The following is a 14,517-nucleotide window of genomic DNA, read 5'->3' as shown; positions in this document are numbered from 1 at the left end:
GCTTCTTTCCATGTGTAGACTATGAGTAAATGTGAGTGGAGAACCACAAACTCCATGAGCCCAGAGTGTTTTGGAGCACGCTGTAGCATGAAAGTTGGGTTGGTAAGGTCCTGTCTAATGCCCAGTACAAAGTCATGCTTCGTGACCTGCAGTTTCAGGAATGACAGCTCTGTTTTAATTCCTTCAGTACATGTTTATGACTCCCTGGGTCATCTGTGTTTGAATGTAGCAGATTCTGTTGTGTGGGTACATATGTATGTGGTGTATATATAAGTGAGAAAAAGCTAGGGTTGAATATCTGACTACTAGTACTTCTCATTTCTATAAAATAGAGGTGGCTAGGGTAGCCTAACCTGAAGCTAAAAATGCAGTAAATACTGGATGGTGGGATTAGGAGCTTTCTGCACAACCCATTGTAAAAATAGTGAAGAGTTTTTACACAACCAAATGCTTGCTGCTAGTATGGAGCAGAGTGCTAGTCTTCTAGCTGAATTGCAAATTCAAAACTGGCTATGAATGACCAAGGGAATGATAAATTTTTTTTAACCAGACAGGTAAAAACACGCAAATCCTTTATCTTTGTCTACAGTAAAATGCTCCTCTGGTTCAATTGTCACTTAAATGAGTATAAATCAGGAATAGCTCATGTAAATCTTACATCTGTGCTGCACCTTCTGGTAAGTCTCATGGGCTTGACAGTGATATGATCTAATTTAAAGTGTCACTGAGGATTTATTCAAAATGAGTTTTACAAGAGTACTCTGCAACATTTCTCTATTTGAAAGGAGAAAGTAGGTTAAAAGAAAGATAATTTACAAGGAAAAGTCAAGGCAAGAATAATCAGCGTGAGGGCCTGGTTAGACACATGACAATGTTTAATCCTTACTGTTACTAATCCTTCAGGCCAGGATTGCAAAAATTAGAGTTCTTCTTTCTTTCTCGTGTATTACCAACTGCTTAGAGGACAGAGCAGCCCCAGTTTCCTCATTTTGTGTCAGGTTAATAGGAACAGTGTAAAGGACAAGATGCAGCACATGTTAAAGTATATGCCTATGGGCTACATACCTCATTCAACTGGAAAACCATTGCCTTATAAATCTAAATAACCAAGAAGAATAAAACCAGAGCCTGATGGTGCCCAGTAACATGGCCAAGAGACAGTCATAACGACCAGGCATATGGGCAGCCAAGTGAATAACGCTGCTAGGAGGGATGTCTGCAGTGCAGCAGTTGGGAAATGCTTATTAAAAGTCCTAACATGGCTGCATGCCCCTGAGAAGTCATTTCTGTTGAAAGAGGCATCTTTCCAGACTGCTGGTGAGTTTCTATATGTGTTTTCATACTTGTGCATTTTGTATGTGTTTAGTTGAAGCTGACTTGTTCTTCCTATCAATATCTGATGCCTCCTATCACACCCATCATTTCAGTTTATCATCCCCCGCCTGGGAAGCTTCAACAAAAATGGCTGGAAACCTCCCCTCCTGCATCATTTGCTGAGCAATTCAATCAGCTTAGAAGGAAAGGCTTAAAGCCAAAAGCTACAAGTAAGCTAAGCTTTATTTTGGTAAAGGAAACATTAAATCTATCTGCTGTTTTTCTTGTTTTCCTTCTTTCCTTTTGCTGCACTTCGTTCTCATTGTATGTGCAAGGTGAGGATGAAGTCTGCCTCTGTCAGAATGTGAATGCTGTCAAAAATAGACATCTCTAGTAAGGTATTTTGGTGTAAGTGTGGTACATTTTTTTATGTTATAGTTAAGGATATATTCATGTCAATTTTCTGGCAAGCTGATCAAAGGTACTGCTTTGCAATCTTTCACTCTTTTTCTTTTTCTTTTTTTTTTTCCTCCATGACATGAATACATTTTTGCTCAGAAGTTTTATTCCTTATTTTAAATAAAGTCTTGGTACAATACTATCAGCAAACTAAACATAAAACAAGTTGCTATGCAAGGCTAAACAATGAATCTATGATATTTTTTCCTATTTAGTCATTCTTAGAGTTTTACCACAATAATATTTGATTATTGTAGGCAAAGTCATATCAATATATTTAAGATAAAATAGAAAGCAGAACTTCTTAGCATTGCTGCTTCTAGAAAACCATGTCTGCTTCAAAACAGCCTTAGGAACTTGACTGCATCTCAGCAGTCAAGAGATTGAGCACTGTGATCAGCACTGTCACATTCTGACGCATAATATTGCTGTGGGCTCTTGAGTGTTACTCTCTTGCACTCAGAATATTGGTGCTCGTTCTGCTGGCAGTCTGTTCAGCCTATCACTACTAGAAGTGCCTGTGAGACTCATTTTGTCATGTATATGGCCTTTCAAAGTCTCCAGGTAAGAGAAGTGTTAAGTCTACATGATGTACATAGTTGTTGACAGTTACAAGACTTTTTCTGTAATCACAAGTGGCAAGTTCAGAATACAGTTATTGCTGCTGTTGTCTTTTTAAAACTTCCTTATGCTATTCATGTCAATGTCACTATTTGAAGAAGGTGAAGGAGCTGATGAAGTTAAATTTTGAGATCATTTACCATCACAAAAATGCTAAAGTGTGACTGCAAATGTTCTTCATAAAAAATGGATAGAAGACCTGTGTTTCTTCTCCGTGATTCTATTTGAGTGGAGGAAATCCTGATTCACGGTGGCAGGCAAGACAGAAGGGCCAGAACCCTAGGCTTTTGATCCCAATTAGTCAGGGAAAATGCATAACAACATTTAAAAATTAAAAATTTGAGTGTTGGCTCCTCCTTGGAAAGAAACATAAGGCTGGAGGTTGTGTACTTGTCAGATAGTGGTTAAAGCCACTCATTCCCCAAGCAGCAGCAGTGTCTTTCTGTGTCTTTACGGACATTTACCTGTTAGGGTTTGTTAAGTGCCTCTTCTGGACTCTGAAGGACACTACAGCAGCCTACTACTAATTATCTTCTAATCTGCACAAAAAGTTGTTTCCTCTTCCACTCTTAAGGTTTCAGAACAGAGCTTTTCTAAGCTAAGAGCACAGAATTTTAAAGAAATGTATGCACCTTAGTGTGCATATCAATACACATACACAGAGATATATGGACTGATATTCTGTTAATGACTGTGAATGGTGATGGATATAGGAAGATACAATACGGCCTTAAAAAATAACTTGTTAGTATGTGGTGCAGTACAGGCTACTATTGCAACTTGTTTGTCATTTGCAAATCAATAAAATTACTTTTCCAGACATGAATGAGAATTAGTGAGGTTTGATGTTATTCTTTATTTTTGTTTATTTAAAAATCTCTCTGACTAATATCTTCACTAGTAAGTAGTAAACATTCTTAGCTTGTGTAAAACAGCACTGAGATCACTGTAATGTGCTCACTGATGCTAACTACTGTAGACCTCCTGCACATTTTCAGTATGTATCCACTGCTTTGGAGCAGTGGTACCTGCAATTGTGTGGCTTTCATTGGCACGTGTAAGAAATGAGATGTGTTTTTTTAACATGATTGTCTCAGTTTCATTTGGGGGGGTTTACAGTGTTGATCTCAGATCTCAGCAGCATACACAATGTGACTTACTAAAATGCAATTTCAGACAGAAATGAGTCTGAGGTCCAGCCACCAGAGACTCTGAAAGCTTCTCTGCTGAATGTTGATACCACTGTGGGAGTACGGAAAAGAAGAAATGTTTGCATTAGGAATTATGCTCTCTTTAGTTGCATCTCTGTCACTGCACCATGAACTAGAACTTGCTCAGTTGCTGTATAAGCTCATGACTAGATTGGCATTGCATTTGTGAGTCTTCTGTGAAGGAAAAACATTACAATGTACTTAAATTGCTCTTGGCTAAAGTCATTTTAAGTGAGAAAGAGAATATGAGTGTGATTTACAGCAAAGGTCCTTTCTTCTTTCTAGATTGCTGAAGGACGAAGATCCTCACTCTCCCTGCCTGTTTGAACTTGGGTACTGATCTGTGTGGCAGCAGGACCTGGGTTCCTTGCAAGGTAAGGTCTTTGAAGCTCTTTAAGTTGCTGAATGCATGTGCATGTCCATAGACAAGAGGGTAATTATATGTCTGGAAAATAATTTTCATGTGTCAAGATTATTATACACGGCAGATGAAAGATGGGAGAGAGACAAGCACATGAAGGAGAGGCAGCAAAGGCTCATTGGAGTAAAGATCTTGGGATGATATGAAGCTCACAATGGGAATGGTGTGTCACTTCAGCTGCTAACTCTTCAGGAACAGATTTCTATTCGTATCTTGGCATTGGCTCTGCTAGTGGGATCACTTTGTCTGGAATAACTCCTATTATTCTATTATCTGGAGCTCCTAAGAAGTATCAGTCTACAGTGTAATTGTGCATTGTATCCACGCAGATTGTAACACACCAGAAAGGTCAAGCAGTATATAGTGGAGTCCACAATTATCAGTCCGTTCCTTATCACACTAGTCATCTTTGTTTTTATTATCTTCAGTACTACAGGATTAGTCAGGTCAATAGCGCTGAAGTGACATACCACCCTCCTTTCATTGTACTTTTAGATGACATATCCCTAGTTTTCAGGTACAGAATGGGAGGAAGGAGATAGGGTAGCCTAATTTGGGTAGCTAGTGTTGTCCTAAAATACCACCTAGTCTAGAAATAGCAGCTTTTCTTAGGTACACTGAATAGAGGCATGACTGGTTTAGTCCTCTGAGGCGCTTCTTGTCTTTGAGAACAGTGACTAAATAAAGAGTTAACCAGCCTGAACAGCAAATTTAGGTATCAAAACCTCTGGCTTTGTTTTGGAGCTCAGGTTCTACTTATTCTCATATAATTTGTGTTCCCCTACACTCTCTCATTCAGAACTGCAAGAAGAAAGTGGTCATCAGGACAAAAATACTATTGGCAGCTCTGTGGCCATTGGAGAACATATTTGTGTTCTGCACCTACGTTCCTCAAATATTGCAGCTGATAAAGAGTTGAACTCCCTTTTGTCAGCCTCATAAAGATGAGGACTGCAGAGTTTAATCTCTCTCTCTCCTTTTTTTTTTTCTTTAGATAGGTTTGTCCTTCTAAAGAGCCACAAGACATTAAAACTATTATTGGTTATTATTAAAACTATTATTAGTTTGCACAAGAGAAGTCACAGGGTTTAAGTTTATACTAAAATAAAGTGAATATTCTGCATCTTCTTATGAAGGATAGCACTCTTAACTGTCTAATAATTAAAGCCTCATATGTTGGTGGAAGCAGGAAGGATGACTTAGAAATCATAGAAAAATAGCTTGTCTTACTTCTAACCATTAAGCATAAGCATTAAGATGTTACTATCATCTTTGAAGTCTCAGACATATGCCTTTGTTGTTTATGCATTGCTTGCACTTACGCTACAAGTAATGTGCCTTAGTCAGATATTTAACATTACATGACCCTTTATTCTTGCATTCCAATGTCACCAGTGTTAGACTGTTAAAGATTAACCTGGCGAGTATTTTGAAAAACACAACCTGACTTCATTAACCTCTTGAAAGAACACTTAATGTTAAAAATATGCCATTACATATTTCCAAGCCTAACATGGTGATGCACTGCATGTTTTATTGCTCTTAATGTTCTATTACCAGAGACAATTCACCCTTTCTTATAGTAAATGACATCGTTATATATTTATTTGACTCTTGGTTCTAAGGTCCAGGTAGTCTTATGTTTATTAAAGAAGCTAACAAAATGCTTAGTGGGCCCTCAAAACCTTAACTGCTTTCTGTTCAGAGATATCCATTAGCCATTACTGTTGAAAATGTTAAAACACCAACAATAATTCCATATCCTCAGTGGGACCAAAGTTGGGCAGCTCCTCATGTTTCTTGCTAATATTCAGGAGAGGTTTCCTCTCCCATAGTATGTTTTCCTGAATAACTGCTTTCAGCCACCCAGTTTGGCCTCCTGTTTACTTCAAACATTTATGATCTAATAACAGAAATTAATAAAATAAGCTTGATACCAATTTCCGCCTAGGGCTTTCTTTCCCTCCCTAGTGAAGCACTTTGCACCAGTGGTGAAGATGATTGCTTTTCTAGCAGCAATATTCTTCCTAGGCATCTTTTCTAGGGAGTGTTGTAGAGTTCATTGCTATGCTCTGAATTCATCTTATTTGTCTAGGGACTTTGGTTTTTTGTTTGTTTGCTTGTTTTTTCTTTAGTTTCATGCAAGACCTTAGCTCTAGGCTAAAGCCATATTAAAAAATAAAAAATAAAAATAAAAAAAAGGGAAATTACAGGGGTTTTATCTCTCAAAGGAAATTTTACTTTATTAATTTTTGGTGCTGGTGGAATCCCAGGCAAACTCATCATTTGGTGGATTGAGGGTAAGAAGGAACAGGTAAAGAAGAGGCACCAGATGTAGGATGGAAAGCTTCCCCAGAAAGCTTTAGACTGAACTTAGAGAAGCAACCGATGTAGACAAGAACAGTATTTCTTGGTAGGCACAATTCTTAGAAATTTTCTGAGATGTCCCGTATGACAGGAGCTGGTGAGAAAGTCTGCCACCAGATGGCATTGAGTGGGGTCAGAGCTGCATCTGAAGGATGAGATGGAGAGGGAAAAGCTCTCATAACCTTGCCACTCATCTACATCTCTCCCTCTTTCCTGTAACTCCCACTGCCAGGCTTAATGGCAAAAATTGAGAAGAGGCCAGTATATGAACTTAAGATGCATGAATACGGCCTGTAGTACCAGTGGCACTGATTGTGATGATGGCTTGGGCTATGTTTAAACTGTTTTCAAGCTGTCCAGTCCAAGGTCATGCTTGACTCTGTCTTGCTCTGTTATGGGATGAGGCTCGGCTAAGTGCCAACCCATCCTACCTTTGCACTTCTTCTGGAGAAGGGAGCTGTGTTGTGCTCTAACCTGTGGCTGAGGGAGACTAATGCCTTGAGACTGAGCCAATAGTCATTTGGTTGGCTGAGGGATACTATGCTTATTTTACTGGACTGTGAAACAAAATAGTTTTAGTCTACTAGGAGTAGATTACAGATCTTGAAAAATATGAAAACTCTTGTGTCTCAGTCCTGGTGGAATATGTTTGTCCAGCTGGCAAACATGAGTTCTGAGTTCTTTCTGTACAGAATTCCCTCACTTTCTACCTTCTTCAAAGTATCCAGTTGAAGCATGACAGGGACTGTGTAAAGGACAGTCTTGCTCTGAAATCATTAGGTAACTCAGATTCAAATCATGCTGACAGCTGCGTAACATGCCTAAGTCTTTCCTTTTCCTTTGTGCTCTTCCTCAAAAAGAAATGCCCTGAATTAGAATAAATAGCTTTTTTTTTTTTTTTTCCCCTCCCTTAATCTGGAAAAATAATATGCAGACCTATTTCTTTCAGTGTGGTTGTGAGCCTTACCTCAGGACTGGAACCCCAGTTTTGTTCCCTGTATATACAAGGAAGTAACTGGCTGTCTGCAGCACACAAGCATTAGAATTTTTATGTACCCAATTCTGTGTTTGTTCCTTTTATTTCATAGTATTTGATGACAGGAAAGCTTTTTTTTCATCGGTGCATAGACTATAATGTTTGCAGGTGTCCTTGTGAAATAGAATCAAACATCCAATGGAGCAGTACACTTGTGCATGTGTGGATTCTGCTGGGAATGTGTGTGTTTCTGGATGTCATTCTCCAGGTAAGAAATAAGGGTGTTATGCCCTCCCTCTTTGTTCCCCTGTTTCCTAAAGTATTTGTATAATGGCACCACAACGCAGGGTGATCAGGAGCCAGCCACCCAGCTCTGCCAAGGGTACTGACATACAGAGGAGCTCACCAGTCTCTGTTAGTGACAGTGAGGTGTGGAAGCAGAGCTTGCTGCCTGTTCTGAGCACGTTGACAGCTACATCAGTGACAAACAAAAAGCTGAGAATATCATTTCAGATACAAACCTCACTAGAAAACACTTCTCAGCATACTGATTTCACAAGAGGCTCATGACTGAGACACTAGAAATAAGAGCAGATATGTCTACACCTTCCACTCCCTTTCCAAAGGACTCACGCCTTCTGGGGATCTCTCCAAAATGATGCAGATAGTCTGTACAGAGCTGGGAAGGCAGAGGAGGTGAATGATATTGGCAGCCAGGCAGAGAACTAGCTAGCTGTTCTCTTCCAGACTTTCACGGCTGCACAGAGCATAGTGTCTCCCTGTACCATTTAGTGACTTTATGACATCACCACCTGTTACCATGGAAATCCAGAAACTACAAATTTGGATCTTGGCAGCAAGGTATAAGGAGGAAGTATCTTCCTCTTTAGGTGGTCAAAAAGGAAAGCTGAAAAAAATTTTCAGAATGTCTTCGAATTGGAATAAGGTTGGGAGAGGTTAATAATTCCAAAACAAACAATTGTAGCTGTTGAAGTGCCAGTGTGGTCCCTACTATGTCCTTCATAAAAAGCAAACGTGGGAGATCAAGTGCAGAACCCCTAACTTCATGCATCTTAAACATATCCCTCAGACATAAGACCACTGCTATTGACTTATAACTTTAGCTCTGACCAGCAGATATAAGAGCTGCTTTTAGAGATGAGATATCCATTGACCAATGATTTTCAGGAAGTGCTAATAACTAATGCTTCTTGAGAAAGAGTTTGCTTGTGTTTCACAGCAAAGAAAGTATGTAGTGTTGAGTTCTGATAAAGTTGTGTGCAAATACCATTACTGTTGTGATGACGTGCTTTTTATAGCTTTTAATTTATTTATTTATTTATTTTTGGTGAGAACTGGTGTCTTTAGACATGAATTTTATGGCTTTTAAGTGCTTGAGATTTTGAAGTTATGGAAGTAACATTTTTGTCTTTTAGTAACATTAGCTGACATTTTACTTATGTTGCACAGCTAAATGAAAACACTGCTTTTTAAATGGATGGTTATTAAATTAAATTATTGAGTAGTTGAGGGCCAGCTAATATTAGCTCTTACACAGGCTTGTTGATTTCACTGACATTGCACAAGATGTACAAGTATGGTATGTACTTGAGTTGCCTACAAATGCATGCACCCTTGCTGCAAAGGCAGGTGGAGCAGGAGCTGACCTCAGCTCTGGATCTTAACAGCTGCTTTGTCTCCATGTGCACCTACAAGGCTGTGGGCTGTGTGTGGCTGTACTTCCACCTGGAGGTCCCATGTCAGAAAGGTAGAGGTTGTTAATGCCCACCAGGTGTGAGGGAGATCTGACTCAACCTGTACAGAGTATGAAAGACCTGTGGACTCATTTTATTTGGCTGTCTCCACTAAGGATCAAAATCATCTGGAAAAAAAACACCTTGTTGATAATCTGGTTTCAAGTATATCCATGATGGCAGTTCTTATGTGGACATTGAGCAGCATTTCTAGCATTGTTCCATAACTGTCTCAGACAAGCGCAGGAACATGGTTAATCTGATTCATGTCCTCCATATAAAAAAGCAAACAAGACCTGCTCACCAAACAACCAGTCTGTTGTTCTCCTATTTAGTTGGCGGCTTGGTTCCTGGGATTTCTATTCCACAAGAGCAGTTTGAATATGGTCAAGCTCTTGTTATCTGGAATATGTCTCAGTGTTCCCTGTTATGCCTTGTTTCAGTGGGATAATGACCAAGAAAGCTGCTGAGCCATGGATGGATTGTAGGAATATGTCATGAGAAAGATGCCTGGAGTCATCTGTCCACACGCTGTGATGCTGGCTCGCGTTTCCAAAACAGAGTTGCAGACAGAAGAGATCATGACTGCTCTGAAGAACTTTGCTATCTATGCACGTTCGTTTTTTATGCTTTATAGTGAGTCACTTTGAAAGGCTCCCTTTTTGGTCCTCTTTAGTTAGACTGCTGGTTACTTTTTCTTGCACATCCAGCTTACTGGGACTGTTGTCATGTTTTTTCTCCCTGGAATAGTTGAAGTGTCGTCCTTTTCCCTTTTTTCCTCCTTTATTTATTTATTTATTTATTTATTTATTTATTTATTTATTTTGGGGGTATGAAAGATGCTTCTGAAGAGGAAGGATTTTACTTCTTGGAAAAATTCACGTACAACACACATGACCCACACAGAGTTTCAGGCTGGAGGTATGCTCTGGAATTCCCATGGAGGAGAGAACATTTTGTTTTGGGTGGTAAATTCCTGGTTCTGGTGATCTCTGCCATGGTTTCAGAGCGAGGTGCACTCCTGTGGCCTTTTTGTCCATCCCAAATATGCTCTCCAAATTCTGGCTGATCTGGAGCTACTCTTAGGTGTACCCACAAGGGATTAGGGGAAAGTACTGTGACACTGCCTGATTCCCACACAAACCTTTAGGTAAATAAATGAATATGACAAGTATCATATTAAGCCATTAAGCTGACAAATATATGGTTTTCTTATTTCTTATATAATATACACTTGCACTTATAAATCTAAATTATTACTGGGCACCTTCATGTCTGTGCTGATGCTTTTCCTTATATTTGATAAAGTGGAACTGAAAGGGCAGCTCAACAGGGCATACAAGGACAGAGACAGCTATATCTTGCCATCTTCAGCATAAACATATTGACTCCTCGACTCAGAGAAAGGGGGGTGAAAGGAATGCAGTGTAGAGTATCCTTAGAGAATAAACTAATTGTCTTTCTCATGTTTTCATCCTCCTTTTCCTCCGGAGGCAAACACACACCTAAACCTGAGAGTCATTCAAACTACACATGTATTTATTGAATTCAACTGCATGGAACCCCATCCCTTGAAGAAAACACTTGTGAAGAGCCAGAAAATAGATCATTACATCTGGTAACAGCATTGATACAGGCTGGTAACATCAACACAGGGTGATTCTCTCCTTCCTTCTGGATTGCACTGCGATGGGATAGATGATTAGAAGTGCCTGATATCTGATAGGAAAATTGTGATTGTAATGGATGAAAGCCCCTTTAAAGACAGCCCTTTCTTGTTCCCTTTCCTGGCCATCTGGTTTTGTCTCAAGTCTTGGTTGCTGACTAAAGTGGCAACACAGGTAAGTTTTTAAAGGCCCCGATTCATAAAACTAGTAACAGCACTAAGAGAAGCTGATGTATATTCTCTTCTGACTAGTGTATCATTAATGAAACTGGTATCACATTTCCTTGTAAAATAGCTAATCCTGCAGGGACCAAGAAAAGGATCTGGGCTGACTTCCAGGCTCCAGTGGGCTGACCATTAGGAATGAAGCCTTCCTGCTGCCTTCCTTAGGAAGGGGACACTGTGCGAGAGCTGTTTTTCAAAGCAGAACCTCATCTTCAGCCCTGTGTTGTGGAGTTGATGGCCTACAGCTGGGGATCATTAAGCCATGGTGTCATTCAGAAAGGGGATGCACTGGCTGCTAGCTGACAGAGGCCAGTTTTAAGTTGCTATGCTCCTCGAAAAGGACTTTGCCAAGAAAAGAGAAGAACTTCACAGAATCACAGAATCATCTAGGTTGGAAGAGACCTCCACGATCATCTATTCCAACCTCTGACCTAACACTAACAAGTCCTCCACTAAACCATATCACTAAGCTCTACATCTAAACGTCTTTTGAAGACCTCCAGGGATGGTGACTCAACCACTTCCCTGGGCAGCCTATTCCAATGCCTAACAACCCTTTCAGTAAAGAAGTTCTTCCTAATATCCAACCTAAACCTCCCCTGGCACAACTTTAGCCCATTCCCCCTCGTCCTGTCACCAGGCACGTGGGAGAATAGAGCAACCCCCAACTCACTACAGCCTCCTTTAAGGTACCTGTAGAGAGCGATAAGGTCACCCCTGAGCCTCCTCTTCTCCAGGCTGAACAATCCCAGCTCCCTCAGCCACTCCTCATAAGACTTGTTCTCCAGAACCCCTCACCAGCTTTGTTGCCCTTCTCTGGACTCACTTGAGCACCTTGATGTCCTTCTTGTAGCGAGGGGCCCAAAACTGAACACAGTACTTGAGGTGCGGCCTCACCAGAGCCGAGTACAGGGGGACAACCACTTCCCTAGCCCTGCTGGCCACACTGTTCTTATGCAAGCCAGGATGCTGTTGGCCTCTTGGCCACCTGAGCACACTGCTGGCTCATATTCAGCCGACTATCAACCAATACTCACAGGAACTTATCACCTATTAGAACATATTCTGGCTATACTTCACTAGATCCATATTGTGAAGGCCTGAAGTGCCCATAAAGGGCTACTGCAAATTCATAAATCATAGCCACAGCTCCCTGTTTCTATGGCAATCAGCACCACACCTGCTTAGGATCTAGCCTTGCATACCTGTAACTCCTCTGTCTATATCTCACTCATTAGTCATTCATGAGATTAATTTATTCCTACTTGTTTTTGCTAGAACTTGTTTTTTTTTTTTTTTTTTTTTTTTTTAGCAATGAAGAGCATCTTTTAAAAAAAGTGTTTGAAGGCAAGTTATACTGCTGGGTGCCTGGTGCTTCAGTGTTTGGGCTTCAAACACATTGAGACATGCCGATTTGTTTAAGAGCTACAGTCTTTCCTGGAATATTTTTAAATCATGTAAACATTCCTACTAGTTTTATGGATTTCTAAACTGTTTTTGTAAATGTGGGTACAAATTTAAGTTGACAGTGTACTTTCTAAACTTCCACTAAATAGGGCCAACTTGCTATTGATAGAGGAATATCTCTCAAATGGCCTTATGATGTCTTGCAATGGAAGACTTTTCATTAGAAAAACAACCTACCATGTATGTGTAAGTCTTTTATCAGTTCTTACCATGCCCTAACGTCTGTGGGACTCCTGGTGGTGGAAAGGGGAAGAGAAGAGAGAGAAAAAGTATAAGGATTATTTAATAGAGAAATAAACATAATTTCACTGAGCAATGTTTGCCACTTACTATTATCATGCAGCCAACAAAAGTCTTAATGCTTAGAATCTTCCCACTTACAGGCAGTGTATTGGTGCTTTCCTTGCACAAGTACTTTTACCTCTCTCCAAGTGTGTCAATGCTGCTTTAAAAGATTAGAATGGGAAAACTTTTGCAACTATACCATCTGGCTTTAATTTTCTTTAATTGTCAGACAAGATCCTATAGTCCAGTGAAAAGGGATAGAGCTAAACCTGCTGCATTTTAAAGATTTAAGCTTGCCTTTCCCCCCTGTAAATTTTGACCTTTTTTTTTTTTTTTCAGAAAGGGGAACATAAAGCAAATGTTCACTACTTTTATTAGTGGAGCCAAATTCCATGCATTCTGTCTGCTTTTCACTGACAGAAAATTTATTCCAAAATAATTAGAGCTTTTAAATGGCACTGTATGTCACTGACTTGGCTGACTTAGACTTTTGTAAAGTATATATTTTCTCAAGAAAATTAAGTTTAATAGGTAAAACACTGATTATGATGACCTTGGGAAAATACATTCTAAAGAAAGTAGTGGATGTTTGTGAGTGTTTTGAAATCTCCTGATTGAGCAGTTGCTATTGAGGAACAGTGTTGTTGTGTTACATCCTATGGTAGGGTTCTCTTGCCTGCCCTTGCCTTCTGCCTGGGTCCTGAAGGCTCTAAAGGGAGCAGGGGCAACCTCAGTCCCCTCTTCTGAGGAGCTCCCTGGGGAAGGAAAATATGTTATGCATACAAAAAAAAAATAAAAATGCTGAAACCACTGTTTAATTGTCTGTCTTATTACATGGCTAAACAGACTTGAGGTGTGTACTGATATGCCATGTACACAGTTTTCCTGTGTTCCCAGGGGCATGGCTGAGCCTTGGGAACAGTTGCTCAATGGCATCACTGGGTGGGCTTGATGAGCTGCCAAATTCTTCCTTGTTTAGTTTACTTTGTCTAGTTTACCTCCAATTATCAAAAACTTAATTATTTTACACACACACCATTTAAATCCATATAGGTGATACTCTTCATTCTGAAAATGGGTTACACCATTCTCAGGTTTTGCAGCTGCCTGAGCAGTGATGGTGGATATTTGTTTGGTAACTGAACTGGGAAGGAAAAGAGCTTGGAAATTCAGTTTTAATGCTTTCTTTTAGACATTCCCATTGGACCATGCAAATAACTCTTCCCATTTATGTTATGAAAGAAACCAGGAGAGTCTAAAATTAAAAAAAAAAAAAAGTATTTTAAAATTAAAACCTTTGAGAGCTTAATTAACGTACTGTGAGAAAAAATGTGCAGTTCACTTACAGCTATTGACTTGAGGTTTATACATTATTGCCAAGTCCTGGAATGAATAAAGTTTTAATGTTGAATCAGGAACAATTTTCTTGTACATTTTTTATGTTGAAGCAATGAGAAAACATATACTTAGATTTCATTTAAATACCAAAAAAGAGGGTCTTTGGGTTGCAAGTAATGAAGCTGAGTTGTTTAAAACTTGCAGTCCTCTTAAGAGGAAATTTTCTGTCAGTCCCTGGAAAACTCAGGAATTTTCAATGTTTGCATGGGATGAACATAAAGAATGGCATCTCGTTAAATCTACATTTGCTTTAAATCCTGAGACACATACATGAGCTTTGCTCATTTCAGCCTCACTCATGCTGGATGATACTCTTCTGGTCTGCAGAAATGTCAGCGAATCCCAGGTGCAGC

The 14,517-nt window shown here is 39.7% G+C and overlaps 1 long non-coding RNA gene across 1 annotated transcript; it reads left to right on the top strand.

Moving 5' to 3' along the window:
• Positions 1-7,643: 7,643 nt before the first annotated feature.
• On the top strand, positions 7,644-11,357 carry LOC121071891. Its single transcript, XR_005820843.1, has 2 exons — positions 7,644-8,230; positions 9,567-11,357. It is a non-coding gene; the product is annotated as an uncharacterized LOC121071891 (long non-coding RNA).
• The last annotated feature ends 3,160 nt before the right edge of the window (positions 11,358-14,517 follow it).

The sequence above is a fragment of the Cygnus olor genome, chromosome 6, assembly GCF_009769625.2.
Source record: "Cygnus olor isolate bCygOlo1 chromosome 6, bCygOlo1.pri.v2, whole genome shotgun sequence".
NCBI classification, from domain to species: domain Eukaryota; kingdom Metazoa; phylum Chordata; class Aves; order Anseriformes; family Anatidae; genus Cygnus; species Cygnus olor.
Note: the sequence above shows the minus strand (reverse complement) of the source record. Positions and strands in the feature narration are given on the sequence as shown.